The 25005-nt window shown below is 46.0% G+C and overlaps 1 long non-coding RNA gene across 2 annotated transcripts in view; it reads right to left on the bottom strand.

Annotated features, from left to right (window-relative positions):
• Nucleotides 1-19228: 19228 nt before the first annotated feature.
• The window catches only part of LOC126237157 (uncharacterized), an 86508-nt gene continuing 80731 nt past the window's right edge, over nucleotides 19229-25005 (bottom strand). For both annotated transcript variants that reach the window (XR_007545042.1, XR_007545041.1), the window contains exon 2: nucleotides 19229-19576. This is a non-coding gene — a long non-coding RNA (uncharacterized LOC126237157). The remainder of the gene's footprint in view (nucleotides 19577-25005) is intronic.

The raw sequence follows: 25005 nt of genomic DNA, 5'->3' as shown, positions 1-25005 counted from the left end.
GGGAGGCGGGAGCGGCAGTTTCAAACGTAGCGCCGGCCCCTCGCGTCATCTGACGTCACTCGGTGCCGTGGCGGGCCGGAGCTGCTATTAGCCACCCAACTCACCTTTCGCGCACGCGTAGTTTCAGTCCTCTCTGATTGGTGCCAGCACTCGTAATGGTAGTTCTATAAGTGGGAAATAGTGCCAGCCCTGGTATTCCCCATCCTTTCCTCTGTCCCTTCCCCGGGCTCCCTCTTCCCCCCATTCCATCCTGCTTTTTCCCCAACTACCCTCTCTCTGCCTCCCTTCTCCCCCCTCCCCCGACTCCTTTTGCTTTCCCTTCCTCTGCCTTTCCCCACTCCCTCTCACGTCTGCGCAGCCCCCCCCCCTCTCTTATGGGTCCTAGTCTTCTCTTGGCTCCTTCCCCCCTCCCCCCATCTTCGTTTTTTCTCTCCTTCCCCCCTTTTGTTTCCCATCATCTGTCCAGGTTCCCCCCATCTAGCCTCGGCTGTCATGTGTCATATTTGTGCCAAGTTTTTAGTGCAGTGTTCAAGTGAGTGTTCAGTGTTGTGCGTCTTTCCAAAGTGCTGCGAACAGAAATCATGCTCTCACTGGGTGTGATTTTTATATGTCTTGCGAGCAGGAACCAGACTGTCGCCGTGTTTCTTAATTGTCTGTCTATTATTTTACCTGTCTGCTTCCTGTGTATTTTATTAGCACCAACAACCCTTTGTTTTATGTTTTAAGTTCCGCAATTTTCCGCCATTTTACCATTTAAGTTACCGTTTTTTCTCCTGCTTTTATTATTTATTATCTTCACTTTTTTAAAACAAATTCTGTAGGCTGAAGAGCAGCGTACTAAACAGCTGCCAGCACACCCCCCCGAAATTCAATAAAGGAAAAAAAAACAGCCCTGGTAGTCATCAGATTTACTCCAGATGACGATGGTGGAGCTAGCCATCGAAAGCTCGAGAATTTTAAGTGAATTGATGCAGCTTGAAAACTGTGGATTTTGTTCAGTCATGCCGCCGTGAAAGACTCAGAGGACTTAAAATTTCTTGTTCGCAAGATACTGCTTTACCTGGTGTGTCAAGTCCCTGGTCAGTTCTTACGATGTGTCCGAAGAACATGGACTTTTTCCGGACTGTGTCCAACATCCATTCTATTTGGATTTACAATTCTTGATACGATCGTCTTCTACGTTGAATATCTACCGTTCTCTGAAGTCCCAATATCCTTCCGAGAATCCTACGTTCCACAAGTTCTATCCTCCTAAATAATACTGTTCTTACGATGTTCAGACTTTGTTGCTTATAAGGCTTTAAAGCGGATCACTGCTTTAATTTTACAGTGTTCAGGAACTCATTTGTTGGTAACACTTATCTTTTCTAAACAGTGTACAATGGCATAAGTCACAGAGAGATTGTTGTGGAACCACTTGTCTGATTGTCGTGACACGGTGGTTGAGGCACACAGCTCACACTCGGGAGGAGCGGTGTTAGAATCCCCATGTAGCCATTGACACTTACGTTTTCCCCTTGTTTCCCTGAATCGATTAATGCTAATACTGGGATGGTTACCTGGAGAAAGATACGGTCGTTTTCTTTCCTCATCTTTCCACAGTCTGTGCTGGTAGTCCGTCCCTAATGACCACATCGTCGATATGGCGTCAAACTCAAATCTTCCTTCGAACTCTGTTAGTATACCAGTCTTCATAATTTCAGTCGGATAACTCTGAAGTCGTTCGAAACCAATATGAAGGTACCACGCTCCTACAGTGTGTGTTATCTCTTACGGGCTGCTTCTCAAAGCTACGTCACCAACGGAGAATGTAGTTGAAGTATTCTCTCACAAAGCCTCTCACTATATAAATTTTGCAATGTTGATGTCGTGGCCTGTTCGGATGCACATCATTTAGTCAAGTTGTGCAATGAACTTCCTTCTTCCTCAGTTCGATTCACTACCTAACCTTCACCAGTCTTCTGTAGCACCACATTTCAAGAGTTTCTTTCCTCGTGATGTCTGAATTACGTATCATCATCGTTCCAGTGGATTATAATCCTACACTGCTGACAAATCCCTTCAGAAAAGACTTCCTAAAATTTAAATTTATATTGGATGTTAACAAATTATGCTTTTTCGGAATGGTCTTGCTATTGTCAATCTGCATTTTACGTCCTCTCTATTTCAGCCATCATCAGTTATTTTACTGGAAAAATAGCAAAGCTCATCTGCGAAGTTTGATTTTGAGAAATATTATTATAAATACACTACTGGCCATTAAAATTGCCATGCCAAGAAGAAAAGCAGATCTAAACGGGTATTAATTGGACAAATATATTATACTAGAACTGACATGTGATTACATTTTCACGCAATTTGGGTGCATAGATCCTGAGAAATCACTACCCAGAACATCCACCTCAGGCCGTAATAATGGCCTTGATACGCCTGGGCATTGAGTCAAACATAGCTTGGATGGCGTGTACAGGTACAGCTGCCCATGCAGCTTCAACACGATACCACAGTTCATCAAGAGTAGTGACTGGAGTATTGTGACGAGCCAGTTGCTCGGCCACCATTGACCAGACGATTTCAATTGGTGAGAGATCTGTAGAATGTGCTGGCCAGGGCAGCAGTCGAACATTTTCTGTATCCAGAAAGGCCCGTACAGGACCTGCAACATGCGGTCGTGCATTATCCTGCTGAAATGTAGGGTTTCGAAGGGATCGAATGAAGGGTAGAACCACGGGTCGTAACACATCTGAAATGTAACGTCCACTGTTCAAAGTGCCGTCAATGCGAACAAGAGGTGACCGAGATGTGTAACCAATGGCACCCCATACCATCACGCCGGGTGGCGATGACGAATACACGCTTCCAAGTTTCGTTCACCACGATGTCGCCAAACACGGATGCGACCATCATGATGCTGTAAACAGAACCTGGATTCATCCGAAAAATGACGTTTTGTCATTCGTGACTCAGGTTCGTCGTTGAGTACACCATCGCAGGCGCTCCTCTCTGTGATGCAGCGTCAACAGTAACCGCAGCCACGGTCTCCGAGCTGACAGTCCATGCTGCTGCAAGCGTCGTCGAACTGTTCGTGCAGATGGTTGTTGTCTTGCAAACGTCGCCATCTGTTGACTCAGGGATCGAGACGTGGCTGCACGATTAGTTACAGCCATGCGGATAAGATGCCTGTCATCTCGTTGGGATCCAGGACGGCGTTCCGTATTACCGTTCTGTACCCACCGATTCCATGTTCTGCTAATAGTCATTGGACCTCGACCAACGCGAGCAGCAATGTCGCAATACGATAAACCGCAATCGCGATAGGCTACAATCCGACCTTTATCAAAGTCGGAAACGTGATGGTACGCATATCTCCTCCTTACCCGAGGTATCACAACAACGTTTCACCAGGCAACGACGGTCAACTGCTGTTTGTGTATGAGAAATCGGTTGGAAACTCTCCTCATGTCAGCACGTTGTAGGTGTCGCCACCGGCGCTAACCTTGTGTGAATGCTCTGGAAAGCTAATCATTTACATATCACAGCATCTTCTTCCTGTCGATTATATTTCGCGTCTGTAGCACGTCATCTTCGTAGTGTAGCAATTTTAATGGCCAGTAGTGTATATGGGGCTACAAGTTGCATCCCCGGCTGAGGACCTCCCGTGCTATTTGCCAGGATTATGCGGTCATTGGGTCCTTGAGGTACAGAACTATGCGAACACCGAGTAATTAACCTTCACCACTTTGTTTCAAAAACACAGTTTATAATAATAACATGTTGGCTATACTAACGCACTCATAACTGTGTCTTGCATCCTAGCATTGGATCATATGGACTTATCGGGAGTCCATTGTGAGTCGAAAAAAACGTATGCCGTGTCGAAACCACGCGAGTTGAAACAGCTGTGCCGCAGGCAGGTGGCCAGTGACGCGACTCGACTGCCACTGCGTGCGTGGAGGCGCTTTGCGGCAGCCGTTGACTGAAACCGCAGTTCGTCAGCATTCCAAGATAGCGCCAGCTCACGCACGTATGCCCACTAGACGGCTGCATGAAAGCCTCTAGCCTTTACATAAACTTATGAATAGTGCAATTTTCTGCAAAAGTATCGCGAAATTCACTTACTTACTCGTTGGGGCGAGAGATTACAGGGTGGTCCAAAAGTCCGGAAACACCTTGATAAAATCCAAATGGAGTAGCAAACAAGGAAACAGAGTCCCTACACACGAGGAACGGGAAGGGGGAAACTTTAAAGGCTATGCCACCAACATGGCGGCCATCTTGAAAGCCGCCATGTTGGATTCAACTCCAAAATTTCAGATGGGAATGTGGTCATGTGACATACCAAACAGATAGATAATTTCACCAGAAAAACAATGTCGTTGTTATTTTAAACATAGCTTCATTCATTCTCGGGTTATAGCGAATTACTTGCGGCAGCAGTGCCATGCTCGGCAGCGTGAGTATTACGTACTGAGAAGTCATAAAATGGAGTCTGAAACGGTGCAAAGTGACTATTCCATGCCTGATATGTTACATGTGTTTAACTGTTAGGTATCATTTACTCATGCTAACGTTTTAATTATAGTTTCCTTATTTACAGGTTACAAAATGTCCTGAAAACATGAAGAACAAATTGAAATCATCTTGATATCAGGAGAAAGAAGCACACGGGTCATTGCTGAGGATTTCAACAGTCGTGATCCAACCAGACAGCCCATCACTCACAGCGCAGTTGCCAAGCTTTTGACCAAATTCCGAGCAACACGTTCTGTCGCAGATAAACCTAAGGCTGGAAGACCAGAATCCGCCACCGATGAAGCAACAACAGTGAGCGTGTCGGCATCATTTAGCAAGAGTCCGTGACGGAGTACTCGTCGCCTGTCACAAGAATGTGGCGTTAGCCGTACCTCCATATTGCGAATTTTATCGCAGCACAAATGGCACCCGTACGAAATTCAGCTGCTCCAACACCTGAACGAGGATGACCCAGACTGTCGGGTACAGTTCGCAGAATGGGTGACACAGCAGCTGCAGATAAACCCACGTTTCCCCTATCAGGTGCTGTTCTGTGATGAAGCCAATTTCTTTATCAATGGTGAAGTGAACAAGCAGAATCACAGATACTGGTCTGGCACAAATCCTTGCTGGATTGATGCTTCCAAAACGGTCGACTCACAAAAAGTGATAGTCTGGTGTAGTGTGTGGGGTACCAAAGCCGTTGGACCTTTTGTTACTGATGGTACGTTAACAGCCAACGGTTATCTGAGGTTATTGGATGAAGAAGTGTTTCCCTCGTTGTTAACGGAGGACGGGACATTTCCGGAATTCTTCCAGCATGATGGAGCCCCACCAAATTATGTGCACAATGTGCGAGCATACCTGGATGTGCAGTTCCCTCAAAAGTGGATTGATCGTATTGGTGCTGTGGAGTGGCCACCACTTCATCAGATTTGACTCCTTTGGATTTTTATCTTTGGGGTCATGTCAAAGCACTGGTTTATTTTGTGAAAATGCGCGATTTGCATCATCTAAAGGAGCGCATCGTTGATGCGTGTGGTCAAATTCAGCCGGATGTGTTGGTCAAAGTTCATCAAGACTGAGTTCAGAGGATAGCATTAACAATCCAACATAATGGACAACATATCGAGCCATTCCTATGACTGTTGGTGGTCTCTTGGGACTGTGTAACATCGGCGTAATGTCTCTTCGGCACATAACACACATGCTGCCGAGCGTCCCACCGCTGCCACATGTAACTGGCTATAACCCGAGAATCAATGAAGCTATGTTTAAAATAACAATGACATTGTTTTTCTGGTGAAATTCTCTATCTGTTTGATATGTCACATGACCACATTCCCATTTGAAATTTTGGAGTTGAATCCAAGATGGAGGCTTTAATGATGGCCGCCATGTTGGAGGCATAGCCTATAAAGTTTCCCCCTTCCGGTTCCTCGTGTGTAGGGACTCTGTTTCCTTGTTTGCTATTCCATTTGAATTTTATGAGGGTGTTACCGGACTTTTCACCTCAAATCTTAAGTGGATCACAATCTTCTTTAGAATTCGTCACTAGTGACATGGCGAAGGTTTTGCACTTATGTGTATACTAGACCTTTCTCAACCCCACATGTACCAGTTTCATTATGAGTTTGGGAAAACTCATTTTGTTCACCCACACTTACTTTATATAGACATGGACAGCTTCATCTATTGGGTTGCAATACATATGAAGTAAAAAGGTGCCACCCAGATGCATGTGACAAGCTGTATGAATACACAGCTAATAACCCTTGCAGCATCCTGGCTAGGAATAAGATTTCGGCTCGATGAAAGACAAGACGAATGGATTGCAGATTTTGAAATCTGTAGGTCCCTGCTCGAAAATGTGTACATACTGTACAGACAGGTGACACCCAGAGAAAGGCTAAGGGTGTACAGCATGTAGCATCAATAGCTATCAAAGTTGACGATTACTTGAACAGGGTGTAAGGTTACTTGAACATGGTGTAAGGAAGTGATGATTGTGCTCCAACTCCTCCACCGCATATGATGCACCAAGTCAGTATTCAGTCATGAACTCACGAGGTACATACTGTATCACAGCTGAGAATCGGCTGTCACATCATGACAATATGCGGATCATTTGTGTTGATGGGTTCGGAACCGTACCATAAGCATAGTATTCAGCTGAGTGACAGTGTGGGTGTATGTACATATAGTGAAAAACTGCTTGTATATGTGGCATAGTATGACCCGCTTTTCATAGTACAAGTATGCCAATAAATTTTCAGAGATTTGTCAGGGACACCTTATGAGGATTTTGGTATAAAGGACCTATGGTCTCTAGCGACTCTTGAAACGTCCCCTTTGAAAAATTATGTATTACTGCGCTGGTAAACCTCTTACGTTATTTGATTTTCAAACAGCTAAGCAAAACTGAACGTACTCAGACAGTTTTTTCTTTACTTATTCTGATCATCACTAAACTGACACACAATATTTTTAGCGCAACGCAATCAGACTTTCAATAATCCCCACAAAGGAATAGCCCTGACTTACAATAACCTATACCTTTCATGAATCACTTACCTCACAAAAATCTTCGTTACTCGTACTACTGCAATATAGCAAGCGCCAATACTGTCAGCTAAATAAAAGATTCTAAGTACTGAAGGCATAGTTAGCAAATGAAAGATTTTGATAGAGAACAAACAATGTATTTACTTTAATAGCGTTCAAAAGTAATTAAGTAAATTTCCATTTTCTGACGGACACACGTCCAGATCGTCCGCTCAAAACTCTGGCACCTCTCTCCTCATACACCACTGCTGGCGGCTCACCTCCAACTGCACAACGCTATGCGCTGTTCACATCCAGCTGCCCAACACTACACAAGCGAATATTCCAACAATGCCAACCAGCCACAGACTGCACACAGCACAGTCAGTGATTTTCATACAGAGCGCTACGTGGCGTTACCAACATAAAAACCTAAACAGCCTACTTACACTCTATACAGAGTTCTATACAGAGTTGTTGCATGTAGTTTGGTTTCTGCATCAGCTAGCATTGTACGTGTATTGCCCCGAAAATAATTCACAACAGTGCACTTGTCGATGGTACGCGCTGTGTGTCGTGTTTGAAAACAAACTTGTTCCACTCACTCATTCTGCTTGCTGTTGACAACAGTAATGCCTAGTTTACTCTTCGTCCTCGAGCTTACGTTGAGTACTGCACTCCTCTGTCTTGAATTTGCTTTTACGACAGTGTTAGTTGTACGTCGATAGTGAATACCGTGTGGATAGTTTTACTGATGAAGAGTTGACGGATGTGCACTTTGTGAATGGTTTCACCGAATGCAGTGGGAGAGTGCCAAGCCGACGCCTACGATGAGCTGGTCATGCAGTGATGACAGCCACGTCAGACAGTTTGCATCTGTACACTGGCTTCTATGAGAAATCAGATGTTTTGATGATTGTATATTGTGATATATTGCTGACTTGGGCAGTGAGTGATCATAATTTAGGACTTTTATTTGACAACATGGGATAGGTTTTGTGATACAACCGGTCTTAAGAAAACTTATAAAAACAGTGGTTTGAAATCCAACGACAAGTGGCTGAATAATAACCGATATTCACTGATAGACTAATCATTTCTCAATCAAGGCAAACTGCCAGAACTACTACAATTAACTGAAACTCAGACTCAATTAATGGGCCCGAAAGATACTAACCATAATATCAAAAACAAACAATATAATAAACGTATACTGGGACAACCCACAAAATGAGAACAACATACACGCGTGCCCAAACGAACTTTGCATCAAAATCACACAGGGGTTGCAATATCGTATTTATCTGCCGGTACCGGCAAACGACTTTCAAACACAGCGGCTGACCCGTACGGAAATATACATAATGGATGTACGAGTACAGGTCGCAGACGCATGGTTGACAACATATGGAAGTTTCGGTCTGGTCGTGAGTCGTGCACGGATAGCCAAATGTAAGGCGACCACTCGCGACAGCCGGCCGCGGTGGTCTAGCGGTTCTGGCGCTGCAGTCCGGAGCCGCGGGACTGCTACGGTCGCGGGTTCGAATCCCGCCTCGGGCATGGGTGTGTGTGATGTCCTTAGGTTAGTTAGGTTTAAGTAGTTCTAAGTTCTAGGGGACTTATGACCTAAGATGTTGAGTCCCATAGTGCTCAGAGCCATTTGAACCATTTTGAACCACTCGCGACAAGCGGGAACTCCGAGTTCGAGTCCCGGTGCGACACAGATTTTCACTGTCGTTATTTCGTTCTGCTGCTGACAATTGTCCATATTCACAATCGCGAATACGTTAAATGTAAACACAATCTTGTAACAGTGGATACAGATGACAGTCGCCAGATAGTCAATGTTTTGTTCTTAGTTGCACCTAGTTACTCGAGTAAACATAACTGGAGTAAGGCTTACATTCGATGAAAGGAAGTCAGTTTTGAAGAGGTATTTTAAGTACGACAACATTAATGAGGTTCAACGGCAATGGCGAAATGAGTATCAAACAGAGCCACCGACACGTTTAACGATTCGTCGCATTCGAGACAAATTTGAAGCCGAAGGCTGTGTTAAAGATGTAGACAAACAACGATCTGGACGACCTGTAACAGTAACAAGTCCAGCTAACTCCCGTCGTGTGTTACAACAATTCACTCGCTCACCACAGAAGTCGGTGAGACAGTGTACCCGTGAAACTGGAGTAAGTCGCTCAAGTGTTCGGCGAATTTTGAATACAGCAAAGTGGAAGTGCTACATCCCACGATTGCTACACGCAATGAACAAGGACGACCCAGATCGTAGAATGAAGTACTGCGAGTGGTTTACTAACATGGTGCGCAATGATGAAGAGTTTGCAGAGATGATTATGTGGTCTGATGAGGCACAGTTCAAACTCAATGGTACAGTAAATCGCCACAATTGCATCTACTGGGCCGCCGAAAATCCGAACGTCCATGTAGACAAAGCCGTGAATTTGCCAGGAGTAAATGTGTTGTGTGGGTTGTCTTACCGGGTCTCGATTGGGCCATTCTTCTTTGACGGCACAGTTACCGTTCAGGTGTACCTTCAGAAGCTTCAGACATACATTTTACCTGCCATCCGAGACTTGTATGGAGACGGAAGAGTTTACTTTCAACAAGATGGTGCCCCAGCCCACTACCAAAATCGTGTTAGGGCGTATCTCGACGAAAATCTACCAGGAAGATGGATAGGCCGTAGATGTGCTGTGGAGTATCCACCACGTTCCCCAGACCTAACTTCTCTGGACTTTTACCTGTGGGGAACACTAAAGGACGTCGTTTATCGATAAAAGTCACGCACATTGGATGAACTTTGAGAATCCATCGTACATTTATGTGCAAATGTCCAACTGAACACGTTGCAGTCAGTAGTTCGTGCTGCAGTTCAGCGGCATCGTTTGTGTGTGGATGTTAATGGTGACCATTTCGAACACCTACAGTGATATCTTTAAGTTGGACTTTAAGCTACACTTTCACCAAAAATGAGACAACTCCGTCAATTTAGCTTGCAAGTTATGGACTTTTAAACAGTGGATACATGTTTTGGACGAAATGGAAAAAAGAACACATTGACACCGGTGTGTCAGACCCACCATACTTGCTCCGGACACTGCGAGAGGGCTGTACAAGCAATGATCACACGCACGGCACAGCGGACACACCAGGAACCGCGGTGTTGGCCGTCGAATGGCGCTAGCTGCGCAGCATTTGTGCACCGCCGCCGTCAGTGTCAGCCAGTTTGCCGTGGCATACGGAGCTCCATCGCAGTCTTTAACACTGGTAGCATGCCGCGACAGCGTGGACGTGAACCGTATGTTCAGTTGACGGACTTTGAGCGAGGGCGTATAGTGGGCATGCGGGAGGCCGGGTGGACATACCGCCGAATTGCTCAACACGTGGGGCGTTAGGTCTCCACAGTACATCGATGTTGTCGCCAGTGGTCGGCGGAAGGTGCACGTGCCCGTCGACCTGGGACCGGACCGCAGCGACGCACGGATGCACGCCAAGACCGTAGGATCCTACGCAGTGCCGTAGGGGACCGCACCGCCACTTCCCAGCAAATTAGGGACACTTGCTCCTGGGGTATCGGCGAGGACCATTCGCAACCGTCTCCATGAAGCTGGGCTACGGTCCCGCACACCGTTAGGCCGTCTTCCGCTCACGCCCCAACATCGTGCAGCCCGCCTCCAGTGGTGTCGCGACAGGCGTGAATGGAGGGACGAATGGAGACGTGTCGCCTTCAGCGATGAGAGTAGCTTCTGCCTTGGTGCCAATGATGGTCGTATGCGTGTTTGGCGCCGTGCAGGTGAGCGCCACAATCAGGACTGCATACGACCGAGGCACACAGGGCCAACACCCGGCATCATGGTGTGGGGAGCGATCTCCTACACTGGCCGTACACCACTGGTGATCGTCGAGGGGACACTGAGTAGTGCACGGTACATCCAAACCGTCATCGAACCCATCGTTCTACCATTCCTAGACCGGCAAGGGAACTTGCTGTTCCAACAGGACAATGCACGTCCGCATGTATCCCGCGCCACCCAACGTGCTCTAGAAGGTGTAAGTCAACTACCCTGGCCAGCAAGATCTCCGGATCTGTCCCCCATTGAGCATGTTTGGGACTGGATGAAGCGTCGTCTCACGCGGTCTGCACGTCCAGCACGAACGCTGGTCCAACTGAGGCGCCAGGTGGAAATGGCATGGCAAGCCGTTCCACAGGACTACATCCAGCATCTCTACGATCGTCTCCATGGGAAAATAGCAGCCTGCATTGCTGCGAAAGGTGGATATACACTGTACTAGTGCCGACATTGTGCATGCTCTGTTGCCTGTGTCTATGTGCCTGTGGTTCTGTCAGTGTGATCATGTGATGTATCTGACCCCAGGAATGTGTCAATAAAGTTTCCCCTTCCTGGGACAATGAATTCACGGTGTCCGTATTTCAATTTCCAGGAGTATATATATATATATATATATATATATATATATATATATATATATATATATATATATATATATATATATATGTGTGTGTGTGTGTGTGTGTGTGTGTGTATGGTGAGTCAGATGAGATGTAATACTCCTTTTATTTCGTGAACGCGGTTTTCGGTAAATGTTAAAGCGTCGAGGGGCGCCTATTCTTTTTTTGTTTGGTTAATGTTTTTAGCGCTGCTATCAAAGGAGATACTGAAGCGAGTACTTTTATAACTGCATTCGATAGTTCTTGAGAAGACAGTTACAATGGTATAGCGTACGTCAATGTTGACGTTGAAACTTGTAAAAAAATTCCTGACATGTCCTAGATCCTAGAATTTGAGAGAACGGTGGCCGGAATCAGCTTGAACGGTGTTGTAAACACCGCCAAGCAGAGCTCTCGTGTTACGCTGTGTCAGAATGTCAACACATTGGTCTGTTTACTTGACGGTACCGCAGGCCGCTGCTTTCTGCTTCAGCATTCGTTGCGTGCAGACATGTACGCCAATGAGGAGGAGTTGGATATGCCGTAAAAACAATACGGCGGTGTAGGGCCATCTATCCGGTTCACCAATGTCCGACGCGCCAGGCAACTGCGCGTGTTAAGACGCTAGTGCTGCTAGAACATCAAAAAGAGGACACGAAAGGAGACTGCAATTGACAGAGAACACGAGGAAGCTGTCTACGACGCTAATGAATTCGCACAGTAGTGCGAGACGTGTTGCCAAGGAATGTGGAATCACCCAGACGAGTGTCTTCGCATCCTGCATCGACAGAATTCCCATCCATATCATCTGTCACTACTTCATGCACTCGACGTCCGTGATTTCGAAAGTCGTTCAAAATTTTGTCGGTTTGCCCTTCAGAAATTTAGAGACGATCCTAAATTCTTCCAGCGTGTGCTCTTTACCGATGAAACAACGTTCACTAACCTTGCTAATGTAAATTTTCGCATCATGCACTACTGCGTAGCCGAAAATATACAGTGGCTTCGTCAGGTGCAACATCAACGGCCATGGAGCGGCAACGTAAGGTACGGCATCATAGGAAATTACGTGGTGGGATTTTACCTCATCTCAGGTGCTCTAAATGGACATTCGTAAAGGATAAAGTTAATTTTTTAGAAGACAAAATTTATGTACATGATTTAGGTAGTTACTAAATCATTGTTAGTAAATTGTTTATTTCATTTACGTGTGTACGAAACGGCATTGCAATATCAAACGAGTCGACAGCGTGTATAGCACGTAGCTGGTAACACGGTCATTACGCGCTTACGTTCAGCATGGAACGTCTTTTCGTTAAGAAGAATATTTATTTTGCGGTCTAAAGTGGTCACTAAGGTACTTTTAATAAAATGTTTAGTTCAGTGAATGTGATATAATTTAGAGCAGTGTTGTCCGACAGCTTGTATTTCACCTCTAAGAAGCACACAGCCACATGCAGGAAAAGAGAGGTCAAATTTACCTTCTAACATTAAGATATTTAATACAGTAGTTGCTTTTCGCAGCGTATAAGACCTCTTAATTTTTGAAGAATGAATAGTCAAATGGTTCGAATGGCTCTGAGCACTAAGGGACTCAACTTCTGAGGTCATTAGTCCCCTAGAACTTAGAACTAGTTAAACCTAACTAACCTAAGGACATCACATACATCCATGCCCGAGGCAGGATTCGAACCTGCGACCGTAGCAGTCGCGCGGTTCCGGACTGAGCGCCTAGAACCGCTAGACCACCGCGGCCGGCAATGAATAGTCGATTTCTCTGTTTCAGCTCACGTCAGTCTGGGAGGATACAAAAAGGTGAAATAGTTTTCCTAAGCGCGATCATGTGATATCTCAGGCGAAAGGGACACAATTATAGAAGACGTAGGGTGATTATACATAACATTCGTGTGTGTTTGATGTGTACGTGTTGGAGTGCAATGGCAACGTCGAATGTCTTGCTGTTACGAGTCCCTATATTAAGTTTTTGGCAGTAATGTCGAGTGTGGTCGTTGCACTGTTTTGTGTTAATCTTTTCATGTCTATATAAGTACCGCACCTAACAACTACTATAATTTGTTTGTTATATTCTAGGCTTTAGTTATTTTCCCCTTCACTGTTCCTTCTAGGGCGAAGTAAACCTTTCCTGTATGCTGAGGATGTCTCACTAACTTGTTCCTTGTCCCTTGTTCTGGTACGTAGTATAGCTCGGTTTGTTGCGGCACAGGTTCCATTGTTGCCAGATTTCCAGTGAGGTCGTCACTGAGGTCACTATGCATATTTAACCACCTCCTCCCACCTCACTGGCATCTTCTCTATGTATAAAATGATGGGGAATTCAAAAATTGGTGGGAAATTCAAAATAGCCCAATTTTGCTGCAGTGTTTTCACCTGTTCCTATTACGTTACAGCTCAGAGAGCAGTTGTCCTGAGTGTAAATTGTCAGGAAATTCAAAATGGGAAGTTGTCCTGTTGGCGAGAAATCCATGTAGGTCACTTATGTCAAGTATAGAACTGAAGATAGCTGAGCTGAGTATAATGGCACGACCTGCTTCGTTGTCACATTTCCAGGGTTTTCCTCAGCTCTATGACATCAAAATCGAGGATGGTGGACTTGGTGGATACTGTCGCAGTCTTCATGGTTGGCATCTCAGTTGTTCTAAGCCTGGAATCGAGTTTTAAGTTTTAAATTCCGGGAAATTCTAAGTCATAGGTTTCCCCTCACTCATATGGTGTTACGCTCCGTTTGAGCGAAGAATCCATTTGCCTCAAGTTTAAAACGGCGCAGCCTTCATGTTTAAAAAATTTCCCCCACCTTTGTTACATCATAGCTTACATGAAAGGCAGCACCAGTTTGGAACCCAAGCATTGACTTCTCCTAAGTTTAAAACCACTTGTACTATGCTCATATTTAATGTTTAAACGATTTCCCCCATGAAATTGCCAGTCCACTTGTGCTGTTATCATCACCACTGGGATAGTATAAAAACAATTGCGTCTCTATTTAAATAAAAATGGGAGGGCTCTCTTCCACACTCACAAAGTTTGTGAGTGGCACACTGCATCGGGCTGGGCATGCGCTGCCCCATATGCGCTGGTTGCACAGAGCTAGTGCTAAGTCCATTAAGTGTGGTGATTATATTTCAACCAACAACATTTTTACACAGTCCAGTCACTTTACTATGACTACCGCATATGTTTGACGTCAATGCCCAATAACCACACATAGATGGCAGGTAGTATCACTAGCAGTGGAGGGTACATAAAGCATGTCGGGGAACTGGAAAATAGTGTAGTCGTTGTATTGAGGAAATGGAGCGATTTATCTGACACCCAAAAGAGCATGATATTGGCTTTCAGGCTAAGGGTGGAAGCATTTCCGAAACAGCTATGTTTGTAAATTGTTCGCATGCGATCATGTTTAAAGTATATCATGCATGATAAAATGGTGCTATCCAGAGCAAATAATGAGGAAACTGCGCTCACCAGGAGTGAATGGTGGCCGTGGAGATGTGAATAGACATCAATTGCTGAGCAGCTAACTGCCGAGCTGAACCAATGGGCTACCAATAGTGTTCCCTCAATGACTGTTCAGTGAATGTTGCTGTGTATGGGTCTCTGCAGCAGGTGCCTGGTTCGTACACCCATGTTGACTGCTGTTCATCGACGATGAAGGCTGAAATTTGGACATCAGTACCACAAATGGACGCCACTGAGTGGCGACAGACGGCTTTTCAGAAGAATGTCGTTCTATGCTGCATTGGACAGATGGCCATTGGAGTGTACAGTGGGAAACATCTGAAAGTAAACACCTTGCAACCGGGAGGGAGCGTTATGGGGTGGGAAATGTTTTTGTGTCACTCCCTGGGTGGTCTCTTTATTCTGGAAGACATAGTGGATAAACAAAAGCATGTATCTATCCTTGGAACCATGTCCACCCCTATATGCAGTTTGTTTTTCCTCTCCACTGTGCCATCTACCAGTAGAGCAATACTACGAGTCGTACAGCTCACAATGTACATGCATGGTTCAAAGAGCGTGAGAATTTTACCATAGCTCCCTGGTCACCAAACTCCCTGGATTTCAACCCAATTGCGAATCTGTGGGACCACCTTGATTGGGTTATTCACGTCATGGATTCTCAACGAAGAAACGTAGTGCAGTTTGTCACAGCACTGGAGACGGCACAGCTCCACATCCCTGCTGGTACCTTCCAGGACGTCACCGACACTCTTCCTACACATCTCTCACTGCAAAATGTGGTTTAATCAGACTTTTAACAGGTGGCCACGTTAATGTGACTGGACAACGTAATTAAATGTAAATGCATCTCCTGTTATACAAAGATATATGCAATGTAGAAGTGTCTGTCGATTGTAAGCAGTAAAATTGAACACTGTTAATGAAGTGTAAATGTGTTCACTCTTATAGAAAAATTAATGCAGTGCAGATGTAACTTATGAAATATAACATCAATAAACTAAATATGATCTTTGTTTTATAATGCCAGCAGCAGGTAAGGAATTACAGTAGCTTATACACATAGTGTGAAAACAATATAAACAACCTAATGTGTTTACATGGTAGGAAACTTCACATACACATAGTGTGCACTGCATGCACTCTCCCTCCCTCTCTTTTTCTCTGACTTTCTCTCTCTCTCTCTCTCTCTCTCATACATATTAGTAAATACAGTCGGGAGAGCGGTGTGCTGACAACATGCCCCTCCATATCCGCATTAAGTGACTTCTATGGGCTGAGGATGACACGGCGGCCGGTCGGTACCGTTGATCATTCATGGCCTGTTCGGAAGGAGTTTATTTTTTTAGTTTGGGCTGTGAAAAATAACGTGTGGGGGGCAAGCATTATTGCCTCCTCAAGTTTCCTAAGTCTGGTTACATAGGTTTCGGTGATGACTGTGAACTCTGATGCGTCTGTATCCTCCAATCACTTCATCAACACGTTCTCGATTGGCCTCTGTGACAAATGTCGGCCGGCTGCTGCGCTGTTTATCTGCAATGTCCGCTTTGTGTTACCAAACTTCTTCACCCAACGCCACACATTGCTGATACACATTACAGCGTCCCCATACACTTCTTTCATAGATGAAGTTAAAACAGCTTAAAAATCATAGGTCGAGAAGCAAAACAGGTTTTGATGCCTCAGTTCAACAGTGGCGCAAGCGTGTACAAATAAATACGTGGTGACTATGCTGGACAGGACTGTTCTGTAGAGGAGAGTTCTGGCTATGATCTGCACAAAACCCGCTGTTATATGTACATTATTAACTTTTTTATCATACAGGATGCATTGCTATTTGATCCTCCGTTGTAACTGGTTCAAAATACAATAAAAAATCATTCCTTAGATGATTTTGTGAAAAAACTCACACGGTGATGGTGACAATGAGGGCGTTGGTAACTCCTTCACCAACTTCCTTGAGCTCAGCTTCCAGTTAGAAACATCTGGAATAGACATTCACGTTCTAGCACCCCCTTTCGTATTGATGATGATGGGCTCCATGAGGCACTGGAGAGTCACCCTGGTCCATGACCGTTGAATGTGCGCCTCCAGCACATGAACAGATGTCGCTCGATGGCGTCCAGTACGTGTTCATTAGAACTGAGGTGACATGTCTTGGATGACAAAACGAACACAGCTAGGACAGAGAGGCAAGATGACAATACATATTAATGGGTAGCTATGTTGAGAGATGATGCTGAGCTCAGAAGAGGGATATATAAATAAAGGCTGGAGCAGAAAGGAATGAGAGTAGATCAGGAGGCTGGGAGAAGTGTTGGAGCCTTGATTCGAAAGGATATGAGGAATAGAGCCGTAGAGGATAGGGTGGGTAGATGTCAGAGAGGGGATGAGGAAGAGGGAGACTCCCCCTGAACTGGAAGATCGTCGCTGTCTATCGGCATGAGAAGGAACAACAGTCCCTCCTGAGATTTACACTACTGGCCATTAAAATTGCTACACCACGAAGATGACGTGCTACAGACGCGAAATTTAACCCACAGGAAGAAGATGCTGTGATATGCAAATGATTAGCTTTTCAGAGCATTCACACAAGGTTGGCGCCGGTGGCGACACCTACAACGTGCTGACATGTGGAAAGTTTCCAACCGATTTCTCATACACAAACAGCAGTTGACCGGCGTTGCCTGGTGAAACGTTGTTGTGATGCCTCGTGTAAGGAGGAGAAATGCCTACCATCACGTTTCCGACTTTGATAAAGGTCGGATTGTAGCCTATCGCGATTGTGGTTTATCGTATCGCGACGTTGCAACTCGCGTTGGTCGAGATCCAATGACTGTTAGCAGAATATGGAATCGGTGGGTTCATGAGTGTAATACGGAACGCCGTGCTGGATCCCAACGGCTTCGTATCACTAGCAGTCGAGATGATAGGCATCTTATCCGCATGGCTGTAACGGATCGTGCTGCCACGTCTCGATCCCTGAGTCAACAGATGGGGACGTTTGCAAGGCAACAACCATCTGCACGAACAGTTCGAAGACGTTTGCAGCAGCATCGACTATCAGCTCGGAGACCATGGCTGCGGTTGCCCTTGACTCTGCATCACAGACGGGAGCGCCTGCGAAGGTGTACTCAACGACGAACCTGGGTACACGAATGGCAAAACGTCATTTTTTCGTATCAATCCAGGTTCTGTTTAGGGCATCATGATGGTCGCATCCGTGTTTGGCGACATCGCGGTGAACGCACATTGGAAGCTTGTATTCGTCATCGCCATACTGGCGTATCACCCGGCGTGATGGTATGGGGTGCCATTGGTTACACGTCTCGGTCACCTCTTGTTCGCATTGACGGCACTTTGAACAGTGGACGTTACACTTCAGATGTGTTACGACCCGTGGCTCTACCCTTCATTCGATCCCTGCGAAACCCTACATTTCAGCAGGATAATGCACGACCGCATGTTGCAGGTCCTGTACGGGCCTTTCTGGATACAGAAAACGTTCGACTGCTGCCCTGGCCAGCACATTCTCCAGATCTCTCACCAATTGAAAACGTCTGGTCAATGGTGGCCGAGCAATTGGCTCGTCACATACGCCAGTCACTACTATTGATGAACTCTGGTATCGTGTTGAGGCTGCATGAGCAGCTGTACCTGTAAACGCCATCCAAGCTCTGTTTGACTCAATGCCCAGGCGTATCAAGGCCGTTATTACGGCCAGAGGTGGTTGTTGTGGGTACTGATTTCTCAGGATCTATGCACCCAAATTACGTGAAAATGTAATCAGATGTCAGTTCTAGTACAATATTTGTCCAATGAATACCCGTTTATCATCTGCATTCCTTCTTGGTGTAGCAATTTTAATAGCCAGTAGTGTAGCATCGAAACTGGACATGATGAAATAATGACCTCTGAGCAGTGTTCCTCTAAGCGATATTAGTTAAACTCATACTGCATTAGTTAATACAGCAAAAAAAAGTATGGTACCTTTGGTACAGGTTCTGCTTCTGTGATTAAGATTTCCAGTTATGTGTGCTTTCAACACATATAACGTTCTGCTTTGTCACCGTGATTTCAATTGTGTGTGCTGAAAGCACCTGAATACTATCTAATTATTTTTAGCAAGCTTACTTTAGTTGATTGTGCAACTTGTACATTAGTAAGCGAGGTCTGTCTCATTTGATGTATCGTTTGAGCATATTAATATTGGAAGAGAACTAATAATTGAACAGTTGATGTGATCATTATTGGTTCTTAAAGAATAAGAAAAATCTTATACCTAAATTTATGTAAAATCCAGTGTCCTTCATGTGTATTCAACAAACATTTCATCTCAGTTGGCTCAGGGTCGATGACCAGTGCTGCGTGGTGACCCCATTCATCACACAGGCGTGTCCTTTCGGCTGACCAGACGCGTCAGTTCTATTGTGGAGGCTAATGGAGCCACAATAGCTTGCGTTTGCTCCCGGCAGCGGATTAGCAGCAGGTAGCGAGCCAGCGCCCGTGTCTTCGCTCCAACCTCGACAGCTGCGGGGGTGGCATCCCTGACCTCTGTGTGCTCGCTGTGTATACCTGTAACAGGTACTCGAATGAGTAAAGCTCATTCTCGTTAATCTTTCTACAACCCCACAGTTTAACCTGACTCATCTCTGCAGTTAACTTCTACAGTTGAAGCACAGCTGTGGCAAAGAACATTAACAAAAAGGAAAAAACTTATGAATTATTTAAACGGCTGGCGAAAAGTTAAATATTACGCAAATACTGTTTCCCAAAAAAATTCAAGCCTAACACATATTTCTTCTTAGTGTTCTAATCATTACTAATCACACCAGTCCTCGTTTTTTACAAATGTGCGGCAGAATTTTCATAATTCGGAGCTGGTGAAGGCCGTAATTTTAGATTACTCCTTTTAGCAATAAGCACTCAAACGGCAGCGAGAAATTTTACCAGCATAACATCGTGCAATGAAAGAATCTCTTTAATCCGTGTTCCATGCTCGGTGGCTTCAAATCGGTGGCTAAACAAAAGAGATTTACATACTTATTTAGTCCAAAACATTCTCCCGATAAGATTTGCCTAAGGCCAAACCCATTACAAAACATATAAGCCGTGCCCACAGTCACAACAAAATAGCAAAACAGGAGCTGAAAATTACGCTGCCAGAAAAAAAATTAGTACACCCTTTTTGAGATTTCTAATTCACTCAAGACTTATTATTGCAACGGTGCATGTGGAGAACAAGAAGCAAATTTACATACACTACTGGCCATTAAAATTGCTACACCAAGAAGATGACGTGCCGGCCGCGGTGGTTGTGCGGTTCTAGGCGCTGCTGTCCAGAACCGCGGGACTGCTACGGTTGCAGGTTCGAATCCTGCCTCGGGCATGGATGTGTGTGATGTCCTTAGGTTAGTTAGGTTTAAGTAGTTCTAAGTTCTAGGGGACTGATGACCTCAGATGTTAAGTCCCATAGTGCTCAGAGCCATTTGAACCATTTTTGAAGATGACGTGCTACAGACGCGAAATTTAACCGACAGGAGAAAGATGCTGTGATATGCAAATGATTAGTTTTCAGAGCATTCACAAAAGGTTGGCGCCGGTGGCGACACCTACAACGTGCTGACATGAGGAAAGGTTCCAACCGAATTCTCATACACAAACAGCAGTTGACCGGCGTTGCCTGGTTAAACGTTGTTGTGATGCCTCGTGTAAGGAGGAGAAATGCGTACCACGTATCCGACTTTGATAAAGGTCCGATTGTGGCCTATCGCGGTTGCAGGTTTATCGTATCGCGACATTGCTGCTCGCGTTGGTCGAGATCCAATGACTATTAGCAGAATATGGAATCGGTGGGTTCAGGGGAGTAATACGGAACGCCCAACGGTCTCGTATCACTAGCAGTCGAGATGACAGGCATCTTATCCGCATGGCTGTAACGGATCGTGCAGCCACGTCTCGATCCCTGAGTCAACAGATGGCGACGTTTGCAAGACAACAACCATCTGCACGAACAATTCGACGACGTTTGCAGCAGCATGGTTCAAATGGCTCTGAGCACTATCGGGCTTACCTTCTAAGGTCATCAGTCCCCTAGAACTTAGAACTACTTAAACCTAACTAACCTAAGGACATCACACACATCCATGCCCCAGGCAGGATTCGAACCTGCGACCGTAGCGGTCGCGCGGCCAGACTGTACTCAACGACGAACCTGGGTGCACGAATGGCAAAACGTCATTTTTTCGGATGAATCCAGGTTCTGTTTACAGCATCATGATGGTCGCATCCGTGTTTGGTGACATCGCGGTGAACGCACATTGGAAGAGTGTATTCGTCATCGCCATACTGGCGTATCACCCGGCGTGATGGTATGGGGTGCCATTGGTTACACGTCTCGGTCACCTCTTGTTCGCATTGACGGCACTTTGAACAGTGGACGTTACATTTCAGATGTGTTACGACCCGTGGCTCTACCCTTCATTCGATCCTTGCGAAACCTTACATTTCTGCAGGATAATGCACGACCGCATGTTGCAGGTCCTGTACGGGCCTTCCTGGATACAGAATATGTTCGACTGCTGCACTGGCCAGCACATTCGCCAGATCTCTCACAAACTGAAAACGTCTGGTCACTGGTGGCCGAGCAACTGGCTCGTCACAATACGCCAGTCACTACTCTTGATGAACTCTGGTATCGTGTTGAGGCTGCATGAGCAGCTGTACCTGTACACGCCATCCAAGCTCTGTTTGACTCAATGCCCAGGCGTATCACAGCCGTTATTACGGCCAGAGGTGGTTGTTGTGGGTACTGATTTCTCAGGATCTATGCACCCAAATTGCGTGAAAATGTAATCACATGTCAGTTCTAGTATAATATATTTGTCCAATGAATACCCGTTTATCATCTGCATTTCTTCTTGGTGTAGCAATTTTAATGGCCAGTAGTGTATCCTTGACAGAAACGGTATCGACGCATGCTGACACACTCATATTAGTACATGGTGTAGCCTCCAGGGGCGGCAATGCAGGCGCTGACTCTGACACCCTGTCGACCGTACAGATGGTGAATACTGTCCAGGGATATGTTATACCTCGCCTGCTCGACCTGTTCATGTGGTTCTGTAAGAGCTGTTGGCTGACGAGTCGCACGAGTCACTCACTTCTCGACCCATCATATCCCACACGTGCTCGATTGGAGACAAGTCTGGAGATAATGCTGGCCAAGGAAGTTGCAGCGCATCTTGCAGAGCACGTTGAGTTTAACGGGCAGTGTGCGGAAGAACATTATCCTTTTGGAACAACACATCACCTTCCTGCTACAAGAAGAGCAAAATAATGGGTCCAACATCATGCTGCAGGTACCGAACGCTGGTTAGCAACTCCTGCAGAAACACCAACGAGAGTTGTATCGTATTACACCCCGGACCATAAGATCTGGGATGAGGCCAGTGTTTCTTGGACGAATGCACTCCACGAGACAGCTCTACTTTGTATGTGCCAACGACCATCACTTGCGTGCAGGCAGAATCTGCTTTCATCGCTGAAGACCACAGTGCACCATCTTCCAAGTGATCCACTGACGGCACCAGTCGAACCGTGCACGTGATGTGAGTGGAAGATGGGCTTGGGGTATGCATGCCCGTGGTCCCACTGCTGATAACCAGTTCCCTACAGGTCGTGTTGACACGTCTGGGCTCACAAGCTCTCTTATCTTTGCTGTGGTACCCGTACGATATGCCACTGCCGCTGTTACAATACAACAATCCTAGTGGGCATGGGTGCTGGGTGGACGTCTACAAACCTCGTTCACGGATATGAGACTACTCACGTGACCATTGATACCAGCATCGTTGCAAAACTGGCGCAGCACGTCAAACTTGTGTGGCAATTCTCCGAAAGGACCATTCCGCCTCTCAGAAGGCCACAGTTTGACCCCTATCAAACTCGCTCATTTGGCTGTAGGAAGCATAAGTGCGCCTTCATGGCTTGGTTGCCTACTTGCTTCACACGTTTGTAACACGATTATCCTTGTGGCTGCGAGTATTCCCTATTAAAAGGTAGACACAGATGACGCTCTGGAAGCTATGTCACTACGCCATCTGTTGGGTAACGACGTTGAAACGTATGCCGTCACTGGATCAAAATGGACGTCGTCTTTGCAGGTGTACTATTTTTTCGGGCAGTGTAAATATCCAAAGATGAGACACTGAATAGAGACGCACAGAACGGAATGTAAAAGGAATGGAACGATACATTACTTTGTGTTACCTTTCGCTAAATCCTGTATCTACGCCGGTCCTGTATCAACATTGGTGACCAAAATTAAAGCAACAAACAAACCGCTATTTCCCCGACTTGTGTCTAATTCACGGTATATGGCTTAAATGGCTCTGAGCACTATGGGACTTAACTTCTGAGGTCATCAGTCCCCTAGAACTTAGAACTACTTAAACCTAACTAGCCTAAGGGCATCACACACATCCATGCCCGAGGCAGGATTCGAACCTGCGACCGTAGCGGCCGCGCGGTTCAAGACTGTAGCGCCTAGAACCGCTCGGTCACCATCAACAGTGTCACATTCCCTCACTTCAGGATACACTGCGGGGAATTATGGAATTTAATCCAAGACAATGGCGCAAAGACAGGTGATCGGGAACTTTACGCCAAATACTGGCAGCAAAAATTTTCCACCACCGGATAAGAACGTGTGTACCTCCGAGTCGAGCGCCACTGCAGAAACGTGCATTAGCGACCTCGGTTGCGGAGACGAATTCCTGTTGTATGAATAATGCGGGTAAAGCTTTAGTTCTTATAAAATACGGCTGGCAATTCACGGTATAATCGTACAAAATGTCAACAGTTGTCCGTACAATCGTGTTCTGCACGGAAGATGGCATTCCTGTTAACGGACAACCACGTTAGTGATGACGTCAGGGCAACTATCAAACGGGGTAATGTTGGCCAGACAGTCCCACATTCACAATCGCCGTGTATACAGTCACAGACGGTGCAGTATGGCACAGAGAAGACGCCTACCAGATCCTCTGCGGTCTAGGGCCATAAGAAGAATGGAAGCAGGAAAGTCGCAAGGCTTAATGTGAATCATTCTGTTGTTTCTCAGATGTGGCGACAATGCATAGAAACTGAAACTGTTTACCGAAGACCAGGGCAGGGCCGCCCACGAGTGATATCAAAAAGAGAGGGCCGTTATTTGGCCGCACGACGGTACCACGGTACCACCTTAGCACTGCACGGCAACTGGTGTCTGACCTCGCAGCGTCCGCTGGACGTGTTGTACCGAGACAAACGTGTACAGAAGGCTTCGACAGAGTAGCCTCTATTGTCGGAGACATTCTGTATGTGTACCTCTGATGCGTCTTCACAGAAGGGAACGCAACGCCTAAAGTGGAGTCATCAACATGCCATCTGGACAGTCGAGTAGGAGGCTGATGTTATTTTCACAGATGAGTCCTGATTTGGTCAGGAGAGTGATTCCCGAAGCGTTCCCGTCTGGAGGGAACGTGGAACACGATTCCGGGACCCAAACATTGTGGAAAGAGACCGATATCGAGGAGGATCCTTAACGGCGTGAGCAGGGATTATGTTGACCACTCGGACACCTCTTCACGAAATGGTACGGGGGAATTGACAAGGTTTAACTCGTGTCAGGTGTCGCGACGAGATCTTGGGACGTTATGTGTGGTTGTTGCGAGGTGGTGTGGGCCCAGACTGCGTATTGATGGACGATAATGCTTGACCTTCTACAGCACAGGTGGTCGATGTTTCCTTGGCCTGCTCTCTCTCCCGATTTGAATTCCATAGAGAATGTCTGGGATGCACTAGGGGCACAGTTTGCATCACGTCAGCGTCCACCGCCGGTCGTAGTGGCCGTGCGGTTCTGGCCGCTACAGACTGGAACCGAGCGACCGCTACGGTCGCAGGTTCGAATCCTGCTTCGGGCATGGATGTGTGTGATGTCCTTAGGTTAGTTAGGTTTAATT

This window comes from Schistocerca nitens, chromosome 2 (genome assembly GCF_023898315.1).
Source record: "Schistocerca nitens isolate TAMUIC-IGC-003100 chromosome 2, iqSchNite1.1, whole genome shotgun sequence".
Lineage (NCBI taxonomy): Eukaryota > Metazoa > Arthropoda > Insecta > Orthoptera > Acrididae > Schistocerca > Schistocerca nitens.
Note: the sequence above shows the minus strand (reverse complement) of the source record. Positions and strands in the feature narration are given on the sequence as shown.